The 23,892-nt window shown below is 38.3% G+C and overlaps 1 long non-coding RNA gene across 1 annotated transcript; it reads right to left on the bottom strand.

The window, feature by feature from the left end:
- Nucleotides 1-1,629: 1,629 nt before the first annotated feature.
- Nucleotides 1,630-5,561, bottom strand: LOC121061890. The gene is made up of 4 exons (XR_005815317.1): nt 5,059-5,561; nt 4,461-4,583; nt 4,324-4,378; nt 1,630-2,746 (listed from the first exon to the last, which is right to left on the bottom strand). It is a non-coding gene; the product is annotated as an uncharacterized LOC121061890 (long non-coding RNA).
- Nucleotides 5,562-23,892: the final 18,331 nt, after the last annotated feature.

Genomic DNA, 23,892 nt, shown 5'->3' with positions numbered 1-23,892 from the left:
GAGTCCATTTAAAAGTAAAACGTCATATTACAGAGAGTAGAAAATTTGCTGTAATCTGTGCATTTTTCATGAAAACCTGCAGAAGGGAAACATAACACTTAAATAGATGTCCTTTCATTACATACCAGCTACAGAAGATGGTAACAAAAGAAAAACAACCATTGAATACATATTGAGTACAATTCCCTTCCTACATTCAAACTGCAGGGCATCCCAGGGTACAGCCAAGTCACCAGGAGATTATATCTGGCCTCTCTTCTGAATTTATAGGCTGCTTTCAAATAACCACGGCTTTGACCCCAATCATTGTATCTCTTGAAAGACTATCGCAAACCACCTCTGTTCTTTGTGACTGTCAGCCTCATGACACAATATACCTCTCCAGATACTTATTTAAATCTTCTGAATTATATGTAGCTTGGTAGGTGGTGTAGGAAAATTGCACTCTTTGCACATTGGGCCCCAAAAGGTACAAAGCAGGTTAAAGACCACCAGCATACATCCTACCACCTTTTATCAACTCGGAAGCTGAGCATTCTGTCATTACTGGTGCAGTTCTTCCCAGCACCCTTAAAGCAAAGAGAAATTGCTCTTCTTTTGCAAATTAGGACCCTTGAGCAGAAGGGAGCAAAAGTGACTCCCCAGGTCACAGGGAAGCATGATGCTCTGCCAAAGGCTCTGTCTGGGTCTCCTTGGGTTTCAGATCAGGGCACAGAGGTCGTTGCAGCTATCCTCCTAATAGCTACCTCTGTGGGACACCTGCAGACTTTCTGGGCTCTGCTTCATATAAGGCTAGTTAAGGAAAAGGCTAGGGGATTTTTCAGTGAAGTAAATCTGCATCATATCCAGTACTTTTAAAAAGCCTGCTTTGAGTGGACTGGACAGCTACATAAGAAGAGCTGTGATATGATGAATAGAAAATGCAAGGCTCAGATGAAGTCTTGATTAACTTGTCATCCTAATCGCCTCTGGAAACAGAGGGAAGAGGGTATTTTATTTTTAAATTTTCATCTAGGTGACATCTAGTGCAGCAGAAGAATATTTGCATTGTTTTCCACTAAATGTGTGAGTGGGAGAATATGAATGTGAGACTTCTCTGTGTTTTCAGTGTGACAGAAAAAGACAGAATCAGAAAAGTGGTTTTGAATCTGTATGCATGAGATCAGGCTTTTATTGTAGGACTTACGCTTTGAAATTGGTTTAGAAGAATAAGCGCCGACTGGAACCTTTCCATAAAACCAAACCAAATTTTCAGATTTGGAAGAATTCAGTCTACTTCAGAAGGAAAGAGAAGGAACAAGAAGCTTGCCAATTCCTTTCTGCTCCTGAATTGCTCTATATTAGGAATTAATTTCTGTTTTGCCAGCAGAATTTTCATGTTTCAGAATCAAGTATTTCACAGAATTAAAGGGCCTATCTGAAATGATTCTAAGATGAAAAAACAGATATAAGTAGGAAAATTTGACTGATGTGACAGAGCACTGGAGAAAGCAGTCTTAAGAGGAAAGTTGGAAAGAAAACAAAATAGAAAATAAATTTTGTTAAGTAGGGGAGAGACCAGGAGCAATTAATGATATTTACCAAAAATACTTATTCCTACCTTTTCTCTACCTAGAGAATAACCAAGAGCTCAGGGCCATGTTGGCCTCTTAACCTGCTATTTATTGTACTGTAAATTAGTGTCCAGTAATACAATTCATTTTACATTCATACTGCATGAGCATCAAAGCAACAGTACTGACAGAAGAAGCAGATAGATACAAAATAAACAGTTACCTGATTCTGAGATGATGATGATTTTATTGCATAGTCAGGTTGCTATACTTATACCCTTGCCCAGGGATGCCAGTTATAAAAAATTACAGAAATACGGTCATATTGGTAGTAAGTATTAGTAGGTATTGCCTTTTCTGTCTCAGTGCACCTTTCTACCCTTCTGCCATGGCCTGGGCCCATTTACAATCCATTTAAGCCCCTTATGCTTCCATATACATCCAATGCCTTTTGAAGCTGGTACTTCTGAAAACCACTGTCTGCAAGGGAAAAATCAATCTAAACCCATCCCAGATGCAAAAGAGCTATCACTTGAGGGGAGTTTATGCCCTATTTCCCTGCTCACCAATGTGAAGACATCTGCCCTCCTCTGCCTGTACTCATTCCCACTAGCTAGCCCCAGCTGCTAGAGAAAACCTGTCCACTTTGTGAACAGAAAGGGAAGCCATCCTACAGCCAACCACTCTCGATCATTGTGTTAATAACCACATCCCCATCTGTCCTCCGTATCCATCTGCTGTCTTCTGTCTTACACTGAGATTGGAAGGTCCGTGATGAATGTTTGGTGAATGTATAGTCTTTGCTAACTATGTTTTTGTTATGATGAAAAAAAATAAAAAATCACCTAGCAGTAGGAGAAGGAAGAGCAGTATCACCACATAAAGCCACAGGTGCAGCCCGCCTGCAGTGCAGTCCAGGAGAAGCCACCGCCTATCTGCCTATCTGCTGCCGTTCTGTCTTGAGGAGTGACCAGGAAATGGAGGACCTCACCTATCTTCTTCCATTTGGGATCTGGGCTAAAAAGCCGTAACTTGACGGAGAGCTAGCAATCCAGTGGATTTCAGGGGCCCTAAAGTCAGATAACAGGTACAGTAAAGCAGTAAGAAGAGCTAGCCAAAGCATATGATCAAAGGCAAGAAGATCTGTTGAATGAAAACAGTGTGGAATCCATGGAGGATTTGCATGTTTTCTCCTGAAAAAAAAAAAAAAAAAAAAAAAAAAAAAGAGAGGTTGTAACTTTTTATTTGAAGGGGTTGCAGGAGCTGAGGAGTTGATGGGTGTGGAAAAAGCAGGGAAGTATGTTCTACATATAGCAAAGATCCTTATTACCAAGTATGACCATGCAGGAGTGCCTAGATCCAGGGGTATTCTTTGTGACTACTTCAATTACAGTTTATAAGTCTTCAGGTAAATAAAATTCGTAACACTGTAGTACCACAGTTTTAACAACATCTTGCTTTGCAAATCCTTCAGTGGCACTGACTCTACAACTGGGAACTCCCAGAATGCCTCCCTAATTTCCATGATTCCAAAAGAATCATTTTGTGATTCAAAAAATGTGCACCAAAGAAAAAATATTTTTTCTCTCTGTGAATTTATTCTGACAAAGTGATCCAGTTGTAATGGTTTCTTACTATTTCTGAAATCTGGAAATGTACCAAAATATACAAAGACAGTAACGTGAAATACCAAAAACACAAGGCACACATTTCTCTTGCTCTATCCATAGGAATCTCTCACAGAACAAAGGAATTTGAAAAGGAAAAAAAAAAAAAAAAAGGAACAAATCCCTATGTTGGAAGAAAAAATGTTGATGCAGACACACAAACATATAAAAGCAAGGAAGTTCTGAATCCAGGTCACCGAAGATTCCTAAACACAGCCCTATTGTGTTTTGATGCAGCAGCAGCCCATATGGTCCTCCATTAGAGGGTCTCAGAGCAGTGGGCAATGTTACCTTACCATATGTGCTGATTGGAACAACTGTGTTGATTTATGTTAGCATGCGTAAGGATTTTTTTTCCCTTCCCATTTTGTTTGCTATTCTTTTTCTGTTAGCAGAAGCCTGAGAATGGACAACCTTGTCCTTATGGGTTTCCAGCACAAGTATTAAATTTGTCTCTGATAAGAACTGAGCAAAATGATTCTAAGGCCAACAGTGCTTGACAGTGAGGTCTCTAACCTGGAACTATATGTTTCCACCAAATAAAAGATCTCTGTTGCTGCTTTGGCTTCACACTGTTTCTAATCAATTCCCTGCTAGGAAGCAACAAAAAGGCAATGGACAAAAATGAACCTGACGGAAATGTACCTCTCAAAATTTGAGCTTCACAATGCACGCTTGTTTCTCAATTTTTACTTCTAAAACAAACCAAATGGAAACAAAATCAAACAAACATTAAAAATTGTATCAATGAGTAAAAATCAAGGAACCTGCAAGCAAGAAATAGCAATGTACCCAAGAAAAAAAAAAAAAAAAAAAACACCATAATCTCTCCTTTCCTTCCTTTCCTCAGGATTATGAACTGGAACTACCCAGGACTTTGACACCATGGACAAGTTCTGTGTATAAAAGTTACCAGTCACTACAGACAAGCATGCCGTTAGTACTGCATGCTTCAGGAGGTGATCATAAAAAGGACAAAACAGCCCTGTAACAGAGGAGATTTCTTTTTCCTTTCCAGGCTGTTACAGCTCTACTACTCCACCCCACCAAATGTCTTTGTCAAGTGTAAGAGCTACAAGATGAGGATGCAGGTCATTACTTACAGACTAAAGCAGCTGAATAATTAATTCTGTTGACAATTATTGAGTTCCTATATTTCTAAAATGTAAAGAAAAACATCACTTAGATTTCAACAGTACAAAGATGGGGGGCACTCAATCCCATTCAAAATCTTGGGCACCTGCAAACCAACCATAGCAATTGCTGTCCTTCAGCTCTCAGTGTAATCCTCCAGCTTCATTTTCCCCACCCTTTTTCTGGGAGGAAAACTAGATGGTACAACGGCAGATAATGTTCTAAGCTCCTAATATAGCACATGGAAAAAAAAAATCTAAGGTTACTCATCCATTTGCATGTACATATATTTCTGTACACAGGTCTAATGGACTGTATGCACACATACACATTGACATAATGTATATAAGTTACTGCTATTTTTAAAAGTTACCTCTTTAACATAAGCACATTTTGTGATTGCCCATAAATGAAATAAATGAAATCAGAAATTACATAAGCTGATCAGGTCTTTCACAGAAGCAGATTGCTAAAGCAGCAGAAGTCCTTGCCTAAAAAGCTGGCTGCCAGGAGGGGCCATGCAATGAGCCCATGGAAAATTGTGGGGGTTTCTGTCAGAACCAAATGAATTGAAGCTGGACAAAGAAGAACAGACAGGAGTCACGGTTGGAGGATAAAGCCAGAAAAGAATGGGTGGTCCAGGAAACCATGCAGGAAGAGGCACTTGGGGGCAAAGCACCAAGCTGAAGAGTCAGACTACTTACCATAAGCAAAGAAGCAGGCTCGCCTCACCCAGTGAAATAATTTTGCATGCCTTAGTGTAAATAAATGTCATTCCACCAAGCAACACTGAACTTATCAACTCCTGCTCTTAGCAGAAACATTAATCAGATGTGTTCTGAAGTTGTTTAAATGGTAACCATATGGTCTTCAAAACGCCAGAGCTCAGGAAGCGCAGAGCTCTGCTTTAGGAGAGCGAAGGACAGGGCCAGATGAATACGATGAATTCAACAGAAATAGCAGAGCACAGTTCCATGACTCATTGAGCAAGTCCTTGGGTTGGCTACCAAACAGGTAGGGCTAATCCAGCCATAAAATACTTCTTTCATCCAGTTTCATATTATGCCTTACAGGGAGGCCTGAATAGTGCCTTTTTCTCAATGCTTAAAACACAGCCACGTGTCACTTAGAAACTGATGAACTTGGAAAAGAACATCAGTAATCAACCTGAAAAAAAAGATATATATTATTTTCTTATTCCTTTTCATTTGATCTTAATCACTTTCTGCTCTGTAGCTGGTCAACAAAAACAGGATTGGAAGATAAATAAATGCACCCTGGCAGTTGCCTCAGCTGCCACTGTGATGCTTTCTGACACATAATTAGAAAACAAATGGCAGATTAGCTTAATAATATTCATTAGTATCTAATGAAACCAAGAGTGTTTCCTGTTCAAAGCATGTTGGGCTGTTAGTTGAATTTAAGTAAATTCTGTATTTCCACCCGTTAGCTATGAGAAGAAGAATGGGGGATGGGGGAGAGAAATAATACGGTTAACCCTTTCTCAGTCGTGTGATAAATTCATATGTTTTCCCAAAGCCTTTCTCCTAGTACTCAGGGAAGGAAGGGTTAACAGAAGAGCAGGGCCTCCTTTCAGGCATTGTTGTTCTCCCCACCCCCCACCCCTCCTTCTTTTTTTCAAATTATCCTAAGTAAGGATTTTAATGATATGCAGAAATCATAGCTGTCTTGCTGAATCGCTGTAGGACTGACCTCCCTTGACAGTTCTTAAATTATTCAGCTATCAAGGGCCTGCTAAACATTAAATTAAGCATCCTCTCTCCCCTGTCCTAAACCATTAAGTTATGCAAATGCACAGATAATGGGGCATATGACAGCTGGAGGCATTAATCAGGCAGCTCTGTCTCTGGGCTGTTGTTATGTAGAAACCGCATCTGCCAACAGACAGAAGAGACACAATTAGATCTCACTTAATGGAATGAGAAGAAACTACCGAGCTCTCTACACTCCTGTTAGGTTGTAGACCTGGGAGGGAATAAGACACTTGGGAAATCTCGCTCGCTCTCTGTTTCTCTCTCTCTCCTTTTTTTTTTTTTTTTTTTTTTTTTATACCTGTTCTTCCAATTGAAATGAAAAATTACCTGTAATTGTTATCATTTGCAAACAAAGCCTGTCAGAAGACCCACCCGCTGTTTACAATGGATGTTTTTCTTGTTCCCTGCTAAGGTTCTTTGGGGAATTTTCCTTCATTTGTTTTTTTAACTAATGCTCTGTCTTTGAAGGGGGGGGGGGGGGGGGAGGGCGGGAGGCAGGCAAACAAACAGATCTCCCTTTACACCATTTGAATTACTGCTTTAAAAATGAACCTACATGCTCAGTCATACCGAAGAAGCATATTGCTGAGGCACGAGTTGGTTTGCCACTTGTACATATGTGATGATTTCTTTCCCATTACAGGCTAACTATTGAAGACAAGTGTTTGCATGCAGAATCTTCTCCTCTGTCACTTTTAGCACATTTCTCCCCTCTAATGGCTTCGGGGAGGGGATGACAGAAATTGTGGGGTGCCCTATGAATTTCTTTAAGAGGTTCAGAAAACAATCTGAATAATTTAATACAATGTAGTGCAAGAATGACTAAAAAGCCTTGCTGTCCAAAATTTGGGTAGTGGTGGAAGATGGAGGGAAAATATAAAGCTGGGATAAGTACACAAGCATGAGGCACTCTGTTGGAGAGGCACATTTCTCCGGTATGGACTGATCTCATGTACTACACTGAAATTTCTGAAAGCCTTCATTAATTAATAAGTATATTATTTAATTTTCTTATCATAAAGTTCTTCTTTCACACAATATTTCCCATCCCCCCTGAAAGAACTACTTAATAAAACAACTTCATTAAATCCCTTAGACAAAATCTTTAATATAGACATTTTCCTGTGGAGAGGCTGGGCTTTTAATTCAGATGATGCGTTAAATTGTTTAATAAAAGAAAAAAAATCAATCTTTTCTGATACAAAATTTGATTTTTGGAAAGCGGTGACTTTTTTTCCCAGGTCTTACATTAAGATGACAGTGTTTGTGAAGTAGTGGAGCAGATTAGTGAGCATACATCAGTTTGTATACTGCTACTTAAATTACCCAATATGTGCTAAACACAGTCAGTAGTACAGAATTTTTTCACACAGCTGCCATGATCAGAACTCCTGCCAAAGGTTTCACAATCCAAACTTATATCCAAATAGATTGGCTGAGCCTTTGAAATTGATCTCTACTTCCCCCACAGAATAGTCATGACTTCTTTCACCATTGAAAACCTGATGATCTTAACTGTGACCTGTAGATTACACAAATTAGAACCCACTCTGGGGGAGGAACATAAATCCCAGAACTTTAAAATATTTGGTCTTCCTCAGCCATTCTCATTCTAGAAGGAAAAGTATGAGGATGATCATCTTAGATGCTCACAGCTGCCAGATTTCCGCATTCAGAGGTATCAGGAATGATAGGAAATACAAGCTGCTTCTATTATTTCTGTGACTAAGCCTCTGACAGCCAGCTAGAGATCCAAGACCTTAATACTGCAGATCATAAACAGTATTAAAGTTGTAGGTTTTCTTATGACTTCCAGTTCATTTTGCCTTTCTGTGTTCATATCATCTGGGGTGTACTGGGAATTTAGTCCAAGGCTAAATCAACCTGTCCAACATCAATCCTGTCCAAACACCTTTCAGAGAGAGGACAACTTTTTCTTTTCCTCCAACAGTGCTTGAGGTGGGAAAATGGCAGTCAGATATAACATACCTTCAAATCTTCTTTATTTCATTTTAATTTTTGACAAACATGATGTTTCAGACATGACTTCAACTTCACAAATTCTTGGATGTGCGTGTTCCCAATGACCATATTGACACATGGCTCATGGAGCTCGAGATAATGAAATTCTTCAAAAATTTCCTGACACCAAAGATTGTGTGCAAGCTGTATAACGCTTTCTTCACTGTTGATGTGTTGGATGGCTTCTGATTTGGGGTGACAAATTTTCACTAGCATGTTTTATTTAAAAAACAATTTATATCTAACTAATATCATAGCTTTCCTGCAAGTCTAGAAATATTTTGGCAAATCAACAATATATTCTATGTGTATGAATTACATACATTCCTGAAAACTGTACTGGAGAGGACAGGACAGATGTAAATGATCAAAACCACTATTTCTTCCCTAGCGTATGCTTTGAGACATTTGACTGCTTTCTAGAGCCAGTTCTGAATCTGCCCTGACTTCGAAGCAGTCATCCATTAACAGCAAATGCATTTATTTGTCATGTAAGCTCCTCTATGCCAGTGTAGGGTGTTGCAGTCCTGCATCAATTTTTCATTTGTGTTTTTCAGAAATACATAAATAGAAGAATCTGACCACCATCACAAGTTTAAGCGCTTGTTCTGGGGTTTAGGACAGGATACAGTTCGCAACGTAGTTAAATGCCTCTGTAGAAATGGCTGGATAAGGTATATGTAGAAAGCAATTACAACCATTCAGAAATTTGTCTAAAGTGGTCTTGACCTATGGTACTGCCTACAGTCTGACTTATTTAAATCACAAAGTTATAAAAAGATTTACTCCTTTTCTGGTCACTGTTCTCACGTCACTTAACATTTTGACCAAAATATGTGGGAATAATTTCCTGGATGGTCTCCATGTAGAACACAGACTGCACAAATATACTGGATATACTGGATTCCAATAGCAAGGTACTAAGCAGATCAACAGATAAAATAAGTCATGAGGCAAATATCTTCTCATACAAACTGGCCTCACATAGAAGCTAGATCTGTGTTTTAAATGAGAAATTATACGTGCATTATTATTGTTGCTGTTAATAATGTCAATAAGCAATGTCACAAAATACATAATGTTTAACAGTGTTAAGGTTGCAGTAGCTAGACAGACATTCAAGTAATAACCCTGGCGTTCATGTATCCCTGACAGCGCTGTAGCTATGCAGTGATCTCAGACTGTTTTAGAAAGGACTGTGATAATGTCATCTTTACAGTTGTCTCAGGGAAGAGCTTGTGTTCAGCAAGAATTCCTTAAGTGAGAGTGGACAGTGAACAGAGAAGCACTGAAATTGTTGATTGGATTTGTGGAGGAGCCATCCCATTCTTGTTTATGAAAGCATGCCCTCAAAGATTTTAAAATTGTTTTGTATAGATATGCATTCATATAACAGTCTTCTGCCAGCAACTGTGAACATCTGGAATTTTTAATATTTAATATCCAAAAGAAAGATGTACTGCCTTCTTCGTATCTTCATGTGTTTTACATTGCATATGTAGACACATTTATTTTGAGAAGAATTAACAACAATGTATAATGCTTAAAATATGCAAGTGTATGCAGTTCTTAACAGAGTTTCTAAATTTGAAATCAGAATTTGCAGTATGATGTTTCCCTTGAATCTGTAAGTATTTTATCACATATGCTGAGTGATGATGTATATCAAGCTAGGACTGAATATGTAGATTACTTTTGGAATGTAACTTCATTATAGAGAACACAATTCCTATTATGCAGTACAGATATACTAGCTGTGCACGTCTATTGCAGTAAAATGACCTGAATGTTGTTTATATTTGCCTCTCTTTCAAACACAGTTTTTTGCTTATTTGTGGTCTGTGAAAGAGTCCAGGTTGTGGTGGTTTTCTGAGATTTTGTGCTTTCTTTCAGAAATTCAAACTTATCTCTAAATAACTTTTTCTCACAGCTTTGCCACTAATTTTCATGATATCAGGACTGGACCCAGTGTAGTAATTTACAGCAGAATTATATTGTTTTTAGCCTACCAAGACAATAAACAACTTCATTCACTACCATATGGTAAGAAATAATCACAAACGTGGGGCAATTAAGGTTTGCTTTGTAATTTATACCACATATATCAACAGAATTACTATTTTAGTCTTCCATGATAACTTTATTTCTGATTCTATCTGTTTTTCACTCACAGACTCCAAAGCACAGCCTGGTACTGCTTTCTCTGATGCTTTCCCAGATCACTTTGACTGATTACCTTCCTCAATGTTCAGTACAACTTTTTTCTCAAAATGTAAGTGTCTCTGTGTCTCTACTCATTTCATATGCTTTCAGGCCTGGAACATGATACTTGTCAAGTTAACCTCATTTTCTCTTGCAGAATATTTGATAAATGTCAACATTTCATACAGAATCCCATATCTATTAGTAATCACTGGTGTATTTGCTTTTATTGTTCTGAAAGGAAATACATGTTTTTGCCATTTTTGCTCACATCATCTGTCTAAGGCTGCTATTAGACTTTGTTCCATGCTGCCCGGATACTGTATTTTCTTTTGGGGTCTGTTTTTGCCTTGCTCTTACAAAAAGCCAGCAGTTGAAATTCTGGTCCCTGAACACTTTTTTTCTACACTTTGATGAAAGTTTTTCTCGCTGTTGCTTATCAGTTAACTTATATTTAGGTTGTCACATGTCAATCTTGTCCTCACCTTTACACCTTCTATCAAGGAGCTCATTTCCAAGGCAGTAAGGGATTGGCCTTCTTCCTCTGTTCACTTTGGTTTGGGACTGAGTCCTCACTTGCATATCAGTGACCAACAGGAGATCTTTCAGCTGCTTCCCAAAGCATCTAAATTCCAAGCAATCCCTCAGGTTGTTATCCAACACAAAACAGTATTGGATGTTAACCAGCTTGAACAGGAAGAACAAAAATGTTATTTGTGCCCAGATGTTTTGGTTTGGCCCCGGCAGGCAGCTCAGCACCACCCAGCTGCTCGCCCACTCTCCCCAGGTGGGATGGGGGAGAGAATCATAAAGGTGAAGGAGTGAGAGCTCATGGGTTGAGAGGAGGACAGTTCAGTAGGGAAAGCAAAAGCCGCATGCACAAGCAGAGCCAGACAAGGAATCCATTTGCTGCTTCCCACAGTAGGCAGGTGTTCAGCCACTTCCAGGAAAGCAGGGCTCAGCACACAGAATGTTTTCTTAGGAAGACAAATACCATCAGTCCAAATGTCCCCCCCCCCTTCCTCCTCTCATGACCCAGCTGTTACTGCTGAGCATGGTGCCATACGCTAAGGGACGTCCCTTTGGTCAGCCTGGGCCAGCGGTGCTGGCTGTGTCTGCTCCCAGCTCCTGGTGAAGCCCCAGCCTCCTTGCTGGCAGGGCAGCACAAGAAGCAGAGGAGTCCTCAGTTCTGTGCAAGCACTGCTCTGCATCAACTAAAAACATCAGTGTGTTAGCAGTACTATTTTCATCAAAAATCCTAAACACAGCATTGTGTGAGCCTTTTCAAAGAAAATTAACCCTAAGCCAGCAAAAACTACGACACTAGGCCTGTGTACAGAGGCAAACATTGTCTGCAGGAGGTTTGTCTCAAGACTTTCACAGTGCGAGGACTTCCCCAGTGCTCACCAGCAGAATTACCATCATGTCAATAGCCACATCCTTCTCAAACTGGCATCATGTTATGTCTTAGAATCACAGAACGGTTTGGGTTGGAAGGGACCTTAGAGACCACCTCATTCCAGCCCCCTGCCATGGGCAGGGACACCTCCCACCAGACCAGGTTGCCCAAAGCCCCATCCAGCCTGGCCTTGAGCACCTCCAGGGATGGGGCATCCACAGCTTCTCTGGGCAACCTGTTCCAGTGCCTCACCACCCTCTGAGTAAATAATTTCTTCCCTATATCTAATCTAAACCTACCCTTTTTTAGTTTAAAACCATTCCCACTTGTCCTATCATTACACTCCCTGACAAAGAGTCCCTCCTCATCTTTTCTGTAGGCCCCCTTTAGGCACTGGAAGACCACTATAAGGTCTCCCTGGAGCTTTCTCTTTTCCAGCCTGAACAACCCCAACTCCCCCAGCCTGTCTTCATAACTCCTGCAGCCTGTCTTCATTACCTCTCTGCTTTCCCTGGTCATCTGTCAACAGAAAGTAATGCTAATCCACTGGTCTTACACCTATTGGCTATCCTTCCTCAGCTATCCAGAACAAACCCAACAGAAGAAGCAAGACCCTCCACCTTTTTGTACCTCTAAACAGAAAAAAATAAAAAAATAAAAATCAGCCATGTAGTTAAGAAACATTTGCCATACATAATTTCCACAGAACAATAAGGGTGTTCATCACAACTCCTACATATTCCCTGTTCCCAGCAGTATTGCATGTTTTGTGGCACTCCTCATGCTGTGGTAGAGTGAGAAAACTTCCTTTTCACATTCAGGGAAAATTCATGGAATTTTTAAAATTTTAAAAAATTTTAAATCTGTTGGTCTACATGTATGTCAAAATATCTTATGCAAGTGTCATTTTCTAGGATGTGATCTTCGTGTCTTTCTGCATTTGGCATGTGAACTTATTCAGAATCACTTTCAAGGTCTCCAGGTTTTCTGTGAATCTTTTACAAATTTGTTAAACTATCCAGTGGCCGTTCACTTTCTATTTTCACCTGTCTGATTGATTTTTATAATGCCCCAAGCAACATCAGATTTCCAGCAAAAGTAAACTGGGTCACACCTTTTATTTCATTCACTTCCTCAGTACCACTTACTGATTTCCTTCCTCAGATTGTTTTAGTTCTTGTCATATCATATTAGAAGTTGGGATTTTCTCCTTTTTTTTCTTTAATCTTCATTCTCTAATCAGAGGAATATTTATAAACATATTATATATAAAGATTATATGTAACATATTCATATAATAATATACATTTATATAAGATAAATTTTAACTATTGATATTTTGAATAAGACGTCATATATGTACACTTATATATAAGGTACATTTTGTATCTTGCCAGCCAAGATAATTATAGATATCTGCACTTTTCATGTGGAGACAAGTTGAACTGTAAGCCCTCAGGCCTCCCTAACTCCTGAGGAATACTGAAAATGATAATAAACAGTGGTTTGTTTTGCCATATTACTTAATTAATCCAGCTATTCTAGAATTGCATTCTTCTTTCACTGGATATTAAACCAACTTGTCAATTGTAATTGCAGAGCTCCATTTACCCTTTTCATCTTTTTCAGACCATTTCCACTTTCCTTTTCTTTGTATTCTCTCTCTTTATTTCAGTCATTTTAAATCTAAAGAAAAATGATTTAAAGAGTTGAAATAAAAAGCTGACTAGCAAGTGTATAAAATAATCATTACTCTTCATATAGAAACAATGAGTATTTTGAAATATTTTAATTATAAATATTGCAAAAGCTATATCTGTAGAAATGTAATAAATGTCGTCGGCTTACACAATGGTGTAGAGGTTTCTGTGTTATATACATAATTCTAACACATCAGTTATAAATAACATGTAGTTTTAAATAAATTTCCTCTCCGCTGTGTAAAAGATGTCTCAGTCTGTTAGAATGCAACTCTGTGCAACTCTGCCACATCCTGTCTACACAGGAAAATGAGTACTTCCACGGAATATAACATATAATATTTGCAAAATTGCTTCTTCCTCAATGCACAAAACCACAAATCTCCAAAAAAAAGTAGCTGCATACATTTCTTGTCTCCATTTAAATTTTTGCTTCCCCTTTTTGGTTGACAATGAACAGGAAAAAATATGCAGAATGTCATACAAAGAAAACATGAGCAATGTGATAATGAAATAAGGTAAGTGAATAACATTTCTTCCTCAGCACTTAATTCACAGGGAAAAAATTATCTGGTTCTGATATTCCTTCCCTTCTGAGAAACATGACCTTTCTGTCATCATTTGTGTTGTTTTGCCCACCAAATATTCCAGAATTGAGGAATGTGAGTAGCTCGCTTTTAGTCCACAGAATTTATCATAACTGGGAGTGAGATCAAGCCCAAATGAACAAGTAGACATACAGCCACTCAAGTTTGCCAGCTAAAGACTGTAAATGAGCCTCAGCTTTTCCTGTCATTTTCCCAGAGCTGTCCACATTTTCATTTCTTCTTGTAACATCTAGTCCTTACATGTCTTTTTTCTTTAAGTCTGTATCTGTCTGAAGTTTCACACCAGTAAATTTTTGTTCATTTCCTAGGGAACAGAATACTAAAAAATAATGAATCAATGCTAACACACGTGATCTGCTCTTCTTCTTTATCTTACTGCACATTTGTTTTTATTATTTTCTCGAGCGTATTTAGTGTTGCAGTCTCTGTGTGGAGTATTATATTTTTTAAATAATGCGATATTGCTGACAGGGTTTGCATGATGGAATCATTGATATTGATGTGACAGCCTTGATGTCTCTCTGCTTATTATTATGAAGTATGTCTGCTGCGATGCAAGAAACAGTATTCTTGATCTCCTCTTCATTCTACATGATTAGTTGTGCTGCCCTAAAACAAAATCTTAATTCACTCTGAATAGTGACAGTGATCTTGACGATCATTAACACTCATCCTCAGTGTGAAATCCATTCACAGACTTTCCCTTTCATTCCCATTTTTATGAGGCAATAATCTGGTCCAGGTGGATACCTCCAGCACACATTTGAATCATCCGTCACCCACCGATGAACTGCGGGCAGCCTGGGTACCCCAGCAGCACAGAGTGAGTGTGCCTCCACGAGGCACTGGGGGATACCAGTCGGGATGAGAAACGGAGAATTCAGCATCAGTAAAAGGAGGCAGCACTGTGAACTGAAGTGCTAGTGCTATCTGTAGTAAATTTTCTTAATATTTCTCAGGTGCCATGTCTCAGCTATAGCTCAGAGCATGCGCACCTCATGAAGGAAAATCCTCCTCTCAACCAGATCCTTTGAGAGCAGAAAGGTTGTCTTTTAGGTAGGGCTCTGATCCAGATCCCTGTGAAACAGCCCTCCTGCCCAGGAAGACATGGAAGCGGATGCTAACCAGGAGAAGAGCATCAGGCACTGGACTAATAGGTGGAGGGTTATGCATCCTCTTATCAACCATCTGAGCCATCTAACCCCACCATCCCCTCCAACAGCACCAACCTTACTTTAATACTTTCACTTCTGCCTCAGCCTTTGAATACTATTCATTTCCTTGGGTGTGGAAATAGGATGAAGTTCTTAAGAGAATTATGCAACTGGAATCCCCACAGCTGTCCTGACAACTGCTTAAGGAATAAACAGAAGCAGTCTGAGGCCATCCTTGCCAACTTCCAGATATGATGAACTATGCCATATGCACAGTTTCTGCACAAGAAGTTATTATAAATCAGGCTAGTAGCCTCATGACTGAAGAAGACTGTCTCAGTCTGAGAGCACAAATATCATTTCAATGCCAAGTTTTTAAGCTATGTTTCAAAGTTACTACCAGTGAATAAGCTGCTGCACTCCATTTCCAGCCTCCCTGTTCAAAAAATAAATGACAAACGCATGTACTTAACTGAGTTTTAGAATGGATTAAAATGAATTTACAGGCAAATTTTTCCACCCAGAACAAGGATCAGCTTCCACCGTGGAGACCTCTAAGGCACATGGTGCACTCTGAACATGGAACCTAAAAGTGAACCTCAGTGCACTCCTCTTCCGTTCTTCAAGAAGGTCATGTTCCTGAAACAAATTTAGACCATTTTAGTAAAGAGTTCTCTTCTGCCTTAGTGGTATGGGATTAGTAGCCACAGAAACACAGAGCTAGGTAGGAAGGTCACATTGTCTTAGGAGAGTTGCATTGAAGAGCCTACCAAGAGCCACTAGCTGTGACTTCGATTACTTTTGTTTAAGATTTCCCATTGGTGCAATGGTTTTCTTGCATCTCTGCCTGCTTTTCAATCACTAGACTTTCTGAGCTGCTCAGAACTACCAAACTGATTAAATCTCCCACAGTTCCCAGCAGCTTGTGCTGCACCAGTCGCCATTGCCAGTAAAGATCTACAGTAATGCTAGCAAGGCAGTCACATCATTTTAAAAAGGGGAAAATAGAGAGCAGAGCACAGCCTCAGCCACACAGCACCGATGTCTCTCCTCAGGCTGCCTGAAAGCCTCTTTTGGTACCTGTTTCAAAGCTCTGCTTATGCACTGTTACAGGAATTATAGTCACTAAGCAGTTTAACAGACTCACCTTGTTCATGTAAATCAATTTACAATCAAAATTGTTAATGTTTAAGGAATAACTCCTGATGTATGCTCCTGAATACACTGAGTTTCACTACACTAGAAGAAGTAACTGAACTATGGGTTGTTACACTGATCCAAAAGTCACACAGATGCTGCATATGTGCAGTCTAAACACATACTTCCATCAAACATCTGGTTTGCATATTATTTGTAATATCATGGAAGTTAGCCATGCTTCACAAAGTTTTTAAAAGTTCAGATGGTATTTCTTTGTCGTATTTCAGTATATTGTTACTACGAATTACATGTGGAACCATAAGTGAGCTCTGATGCAGTTCAGAAGTGTAGTTTACCTACCTAAAATTAATAATAACATGAAGAAGACTGTGTGATTTGGGGTCTGAGAGAAGGATATGAAACCATCCACTTCTAAATATCATCCCAGAATCACAGAGTAGTACTGGCAAAATTACTCAGCTCATGCCCCTTTTTTTTCCTTTTTTTTTTCTTTTTTTTTTTTCTTTTTCCATTTAAAAGTGTTTTTAGCAGCTATAAAACACAAAAGCTGTGTGACAATGACAGGGGTAGCCAACTTGGTAGGACCCACTTGGATAAACACTCCTACTGCTCTGAAGTTCTTTCACACTATCACTTGTTTGCTTTATCATCTCCAGCTCCTGTCCACCCTCTGTAAGTTAGATAGCAGTCACTTTTAGATGGCCTTGTTTTAATTACCATATGACTGCACTGGGAAGTCCTTCCCTTAGCTTTAAGATGGTCAGTGTAAGTGGACTCAGTTCACCTCCCTGCAAGCAGAAAACCACATCAGCAATGAGAATAATGAGCAGATTTTCAATCTCAGCAGACAGACCCCAAGAGTACAAGGAAAATGAATTCTGGAGAGGCTTCTTCGGAGCTATGATTGACTCACATTGGCAAGGCCAAAAACATTGTTGTAACTCTGCTGAAGAGAAAGAGGCATTCAGTCTCTCAGTTATCAACCAGCCGGCAGGTTTTCTAAGCTTTGCTTTCACTGAAAACTACAAAAGACTGTAAAGATGGTGTAGTCATGGTCTGATCATTTCTTTATGCCAAGACATTTTGGAAGAAAACAGTTTTAAAAATCAATCTCTATCATGTCTGCCTGCTATGAGTTCTAAAATGGTAGGAAGCCCTGCAAAACACTATGAGCATGTGCTAAATGGTGTTATATTTAAATAATAATAATTACAGATAAGTGCATCTTGCTCCAAACATCAGTGGTGCAATCTGCAGTAAGAGATGTAACTCTTGTGACTGAATGTGATTTCTCTGCTGGGAAAAACACCTCAATATCAACTATAGACACCGCCACGGAACACTATTCACGATACCACTTCTAGAAATAGCTTAAGAAATTATTGCAGTAGCAGCAATTAACAGACAAAAAAAAAAAAAAAGAAAACAAGGTCAGCTATTTCTCAATGTGAAATATTAGGTGGCAAGTCAGAAAACAATATGACGTGAGAAATATATTATTCTTATTCATATGTAATACTTGTAAGTCAGCAGGTATAGTCATTCCACATATTTCTTTTCTGAAGCTTTGCATTTAAATAGTTCTGGTAAAAAAAAAAGGGGGGGAAGGGAAGGGAAGGGAAGGGAAGGGAAGGGAAGGGAAGGGAAGGGAAGGGAAGGGAAGGGAAGGGAAGGGAAGGGAAGGGAAGGGAAGGGAAGGGAAGGGAAGGGAAGGGAAGGGAAGGGAAGGGAAGGGAAGGGAAGGGAAGGGAAGGGAAGGGAAGGGAAGGGAAGGGAAGGGAAGGGAAGGGAAGGGAAGGGAAGGGAAGGGAAGGGAAGGGAAGGGAAGGGAAGGGAAGGATTTCTTCTGATTTCTGCTTTGCTCTCTTGACATATTAACCAGGTCTTTGTCTCCCTCGTGTGTTCACAACCTACAGTTAACGCGAATTTGAGAGAAACTTGAATGAAGATCTCTTTCAAATATTTACAGGCAATGTAAATATCTTAAAACTCTTTTTTCATGTCATGCAAAGCAAAAAGAATATGTCCTAGATAACATAAATACTTCCTACATAAAGGATAGTTCACATCTGATAAAAGCAGGTCAGAAAAAATTGCAAACTAGACTGAACAAAATCAATGCAATCCCTTTGTGATTCATGATTGATTTTTCCCCTGCTAAAATATTGTGTCTAACATTTCTTGGTAACCTGCAATATAGTATTTTGCAAAAACTTATCCAAGACCTTTAAACCTTTCTTTTGCAGCCAGACTGCTGCATTTACATGATCTCATCAAGCAATGACTTTCAAAAGCATTAGCCTCAGAAGGGGGAGAAACGATTAATGCACAGATAAAACATAGCATTAAATCTTAAACTAATCAATTATTAAATTCTGCAATACCTTAGAAAAGTTGCCTGTTTTTATTTCCAAAGGGAATATATGGAGCTAAGGTTAGATATGTCATGCATTTTTGATGTGCATACACATCTATGCCTCAACTCATTAAGTAGTGTGAGATTCCTTTAAAAGATGTTAGTACATGGGAGAGACCCTCAAACATACCATGTAAAATCTACCCTCTTTTTTTCATCTATTTTCCTTTGTTTCATACCTGCTATCGCTGAGACAACTGTCTTTGTGAAAAGCCTAGTATATGTTTTGTTGCTGCATTTTTAAGTTTTCTAGCTCTGAGCAAAGTCCAATTTAAAGGGACTCTGTAGAGCAAATCATTTCTCTTTAAGGGAACAAATTTCCTGTTTAAATCAAGTCATGTTCTTTGTAAGCTGGAGCATCTGACACATAAACACTTGAACCTCTAATACAGGAGAGAAAACGTTTCCAAAAATGTGTACCTATTTGTATGAACTCTTTGAAATTTATGAAAGAATGTTCCCAATATTTCCAACAAAAAGACATGACGCACATAGACAGCTACTATGCATTAATTTTGAGAACACCGATGCCCATCATTTAGTCAAATGGAAGTATGGAATAAACCCACAACATTTCAGCTGCTGAGTTGTAAGTCTCTCACTTGCTATAAGCCCATCCCACCAACAAAACCTTGTAATATTCCATTTCTCTTTGCTGCTAGCTATTTGTACCTTTCTCTAAGGAAAATGAAGACCTTAGGCCAAATCCTCTTCTCATATATGCTTTAGCTACATGAAAGTCAGACCTGGTAGACACCTTTTAATAAACCGAGGCAGATGATCCTATCCTAGCAGCATTCTAAACATTTAAAGAAATGTTTGTTTTTTTATTTAATGACAAGAATCTCTTTTGTAGCCCTTATGAAGAGCTTGGATATATTGTTTCCATTTCTTTTCCTATTTCTTGCCCCTCCAAAAACTGTTGCAAGAATCTTCCAGATAATATTTGTTTTGTTTTGCTTAAATAAGTAGAAATTGAACAACAAGACCTTTAGGCACAGAATGTTTTAATTTAGCCAATAAGTTGATATTACGCAGCCAATACCTATCTAAAATAATTTACATACTCATTATTATTGTGAGTGACTTGGGAGAAATTAATTCATACCCTCAAAACTTTTGAGGACTATACCTTGAAATGCTACCTGATGCTTGTGTTTTTGGCCCCAATGAAGGGGTCAAAAATTTTCTTCTTTTTATAATTCTCAGTTACTCTAGTAGAAAATATTAGCAGTTCTCAAAACTTTCTGTGCTTTCAGTCACAGGAATCCTCTTTTATTCAGCAGTCTGTGATCTTCTCTTCCATAACTCCCTACCTCCACTGACTTCAGCAGGACTGCACACAGCTCTCTGAAGCTGTAACCCAACACCCTATTATGTTCTCTCCTTTCCTACTTAAAGGAGAGATGAAACAGTTGTTAGCTTTATGGCTCTGAAAACCCTCCAACAGGGGGGTAGAGAGAACATTGAAGTATTCTTTATAAAAACTTTTCCTATCTAGCTAAAGAGAAAGGCAGCATAGTAGAGCTAGAATAAAGTTGCTTCACACAGCTTCTTCAGCAGATACCATCTTTGCCATATCTGCATTTTAATATTTTCTGTCTCATTAAATCTTTGCTTTCCTCCTTCTCCACCTTTTCTTAGTCATACAGCAAATGCAACCACAACAAGGTGCAAGTAGGTTTTGTGACCCATCCTGGGAGGCTTGAATGAAGGCAGGTCTCAGGAAATCAGTTTCTGGTGCGTGACCTGTCTATGAGACAAAAAACAATTCCCACAGTGCTTTACTTTCTCACTCCTTTTCTAACGCAATGTGATAAAATGATCTGGGGCCAAAATGTGCAGTTCAGTCAAGTTCTCTTCAAACTTCAGCGAGGATTTTGCTTAAGTGTTGAAGTACTTATCCCACAATGCAATAGGCTCCAGTCAAAACACGACTGAAAATGAGTTCTGAAATGGCAGTGATGTTGGTGCTTTGTTTGGCATTAGATGCTGCATGAATTCAGCACCGGTTAGTCAAGCCAAGCTTTCAATTACTGCAGAAATCATAGAGGAAAGAGGACCAGCATGTGGGCAGTAATTTTCATTGTTTGTTTTACTCCTGTATCCTTTGATAGCCAGCTGGTGATGGATGGGAAGCAGTGGAAATGAAGCAGCCTCCCTCTTCTGAAAGCTGTTTTGTACAGCAATCCAGATACTAATAAAACCCTGCGAAATACCACATTTTTACGAACTGCTAAAGTGATATGGCTGTTATATGCTGATAATGATAAATTTGAGGAGTAATTGGCAATAATTTATTACCCTCTCCCTTGAAAGAAAATTACTTATATGACTAAATACTACCCGTATATTGTGAAAATGAATTAATTCTCCTCCTGAGCCATTCTTCTTACAGCTAGAAGCCATGCCTGCTATTTTTGCCTCTTTTACTGCTGTCCAGTTGTGAACTCCATGCAAAAAAAGAGCACTCTTTTTATTCTTTTTATGGCACACAGAATGCTATGACAAAGACAAGGATCTCAAGATTTAAATCTTCTGACAGAAATAATAGAACTGAAATAATTTGTAGTACAACAAAAAGAAAAAAAATAACGATTGAAAGAAAACATTTCTTTATACAGCACATAATGATAGAGTACAATTTCCTGTACAGCTCACTGACCCAAGATAAGAACACAATAAATATCTTACTGACAAATATATATACATATATATGTATATAAAACAAGTTAAAGATGTAGAAAGAGAGAGTTATCTGAATACTTTAAAAGTCATCCTCAGTTATAGGAAGCAAGATCAGCATACAAGAGAAAGTTAAGCCCTCTTCTCTGAAAATACATCAGTGATTAACTGCCAGGGACAGGAAAGAAAGAAAGGTTTTGATGGCCACATGTCTGTCGACAGTGGCATGAGCTCCTGAGCATTCTTTTTTATAGGAGATGTTTAATTGCTCTTTATTGAGCAGAACCTTTCCTTCTGCTTGTAAAAGAAATTATTGCTTTTCCCCTCTGGTTCACTCAGAGGAAGTTAATAGTCCCAGTTCCCTCTGGCAGCAGAGACAGTTAATGACTGGGAGACTATCATAAACAGGGTTTATTGCCCAAATTACAATCCAGTTCCTAACCAGCCTTCTCAGTTCAGATTGCCCTCCTGGCATTTTGGTGATTTTCTGACTTATTTTCCGGTTCACAAAGACAGTTCTCTGATATTTAAAAATTTAATGTTTTTTTTTTTTTTTTTTTATAGTATTCACAATATATTGCTGCAAATTCTTAAGTGCATTGTGATATGTGGATTTATTAACTTCATGACACCAGTCAAAGTGCAGTCAAAGTGCAAGGGTGATTTTTTGGTGTGCAGCAAAACTTTTGTTCACACACACAAAATAAACTAGTTCCTTTTCTGTCCTCATGCTATTTCTTGTGCCATAATATTTAACTGACATTATTGAGGCATATATACAAAATAAATATTTTATATATGCCTGTACTTGCAACTTTTGCAAGGCAAAAAAAAAATCCACACAGTTCTGTATATGTGTTAATCATTCTATGATTTACCATAAATGTACATACAGATTTGCTGCATGAAGAATAAAATCCCTGCTCTATAGTGCTTACAAAGTAATCTAACATAATGACCAGGTGTAGCTGATATTATAGTTGGAACACACCAGAGAATGAGGAGACTTGAAGAAGCTTAAAGATTGATTTTCTCTAATTATTCAGCACTTTAGAAACAAGAGGTGTTATGTAAAATAAAAATTAAAACTGGGTTTCACTGAAAGGGAGATTTGGGGACTACATACTTGAGAACTTATTTGAGATTACGCTTACTAGGTAGGCCCCAGATTTTCTAAATAGATGGATGTGAAGAAAACTGTAACACAAAGTGAAATACACAAGCAAGAAATGTAAAAGCCTAATTCTTATCAGGACAAGGAAATCAATTAACCCACTGTACAACCTCTGTCAGTGAAGTCCATTGTCATAGAGGGTCAACAGTAAGAAAAAACAGTAAGAAAAACAGATTCATACACTCTACTAGGAACACAGGCTTGAAATGTGACTGAGTGTCGCCACAAATTCCAAATGCCATTATGGCTTTTATATTCAACCAAAATTTTGTTTCATTTTAAAAAGCCAGGATATGCAGAAGACTATCTCCTTTTCATTGGAAGTGAGAGACAACAGTGACTCATTTTACATGCACTATCTGATCTCTAAGTCTTGTTAGTATCTGGACATTTCCATTTCTGTCAGACCACTTCCCTGACGCTGTACTTAATAACTCAGACTGGTGCTCTTTTACAATTAAGAGTATTGTATGGGTATTGCAACTCTGAAAAAAATTACTATACATACATTATAATTTTTACATTTCATGTTGATACCTTAATGCTTTTATTCTAGATATAAATAGTTAGAGATACGTTTTGTCTTTTTTTTTTTTTTCTTGAACATAATGAAGCTTCTAAAAAGCATTTAAATGTGTAAGAAAGAAATAGAAATATTTGGTGTAGAGATAACCTCTAGTTTGGTCATGGTTAAGGATTCATACAAGACTGTAAATATACACAAGTATCCATTTCTTCACAGGAGGTATTGCAATAGGCACAATAAAAGTGTTATGAACCATCAGGATTATTTATTAAGATGTTTAATTAATATTTATAAAGTACTTCAATATCATTGGTTACAGCATACTGTACGAGTGAATGAGAAATAGCAGCAAGTGATAAAGGGTTATATAACCATGGGGAAAAAAAGATGAGTCTTCTAATGATTGCTTATTTTTAGCCTTTATAATGTGTGGAATTTTAAAAATAAAGAGAATATTTCTGAAAAGCATAAAATGCTTTGAAGTACAGAATTTTGTTTAAGACCAGTTTCAGACTCACTTTTTTCTTCCTTTATTGCAGCAGCATTCTCTTTGTCTCAGAAACTCATTTCTTACAGTGGGAGATACAAAACAATAATTCAAAGGGCTGCAGCTGATGACAAATACCTTACAACTTTTCTTCCATCTTATTGCTGTGATATGTAACAGGTGATTTCCTGAGTCGGGTTAAAACTCTTTAAGGACTGTAGTACACATA

This window comes from Cygnus olor, chromosome Z, assembly GCF_009769625.2.
Source record: "Cygnus olor isolate bCygOlo1 chromosome Z, bCygOlo1.pri.v2, whole genome shotgun sequence".
In the NCBI taxonomy this organism is placed as follows: Eukaryota; Metazoa; Chordata; class Aves; order Anseriformes; family Anatidae; genus Cygnus; species Cygnus olor.
Note: the sequence above shows the minus strand (reverse complement) of the source record. Positions and strands in the feature narration are given on the sequence as shown.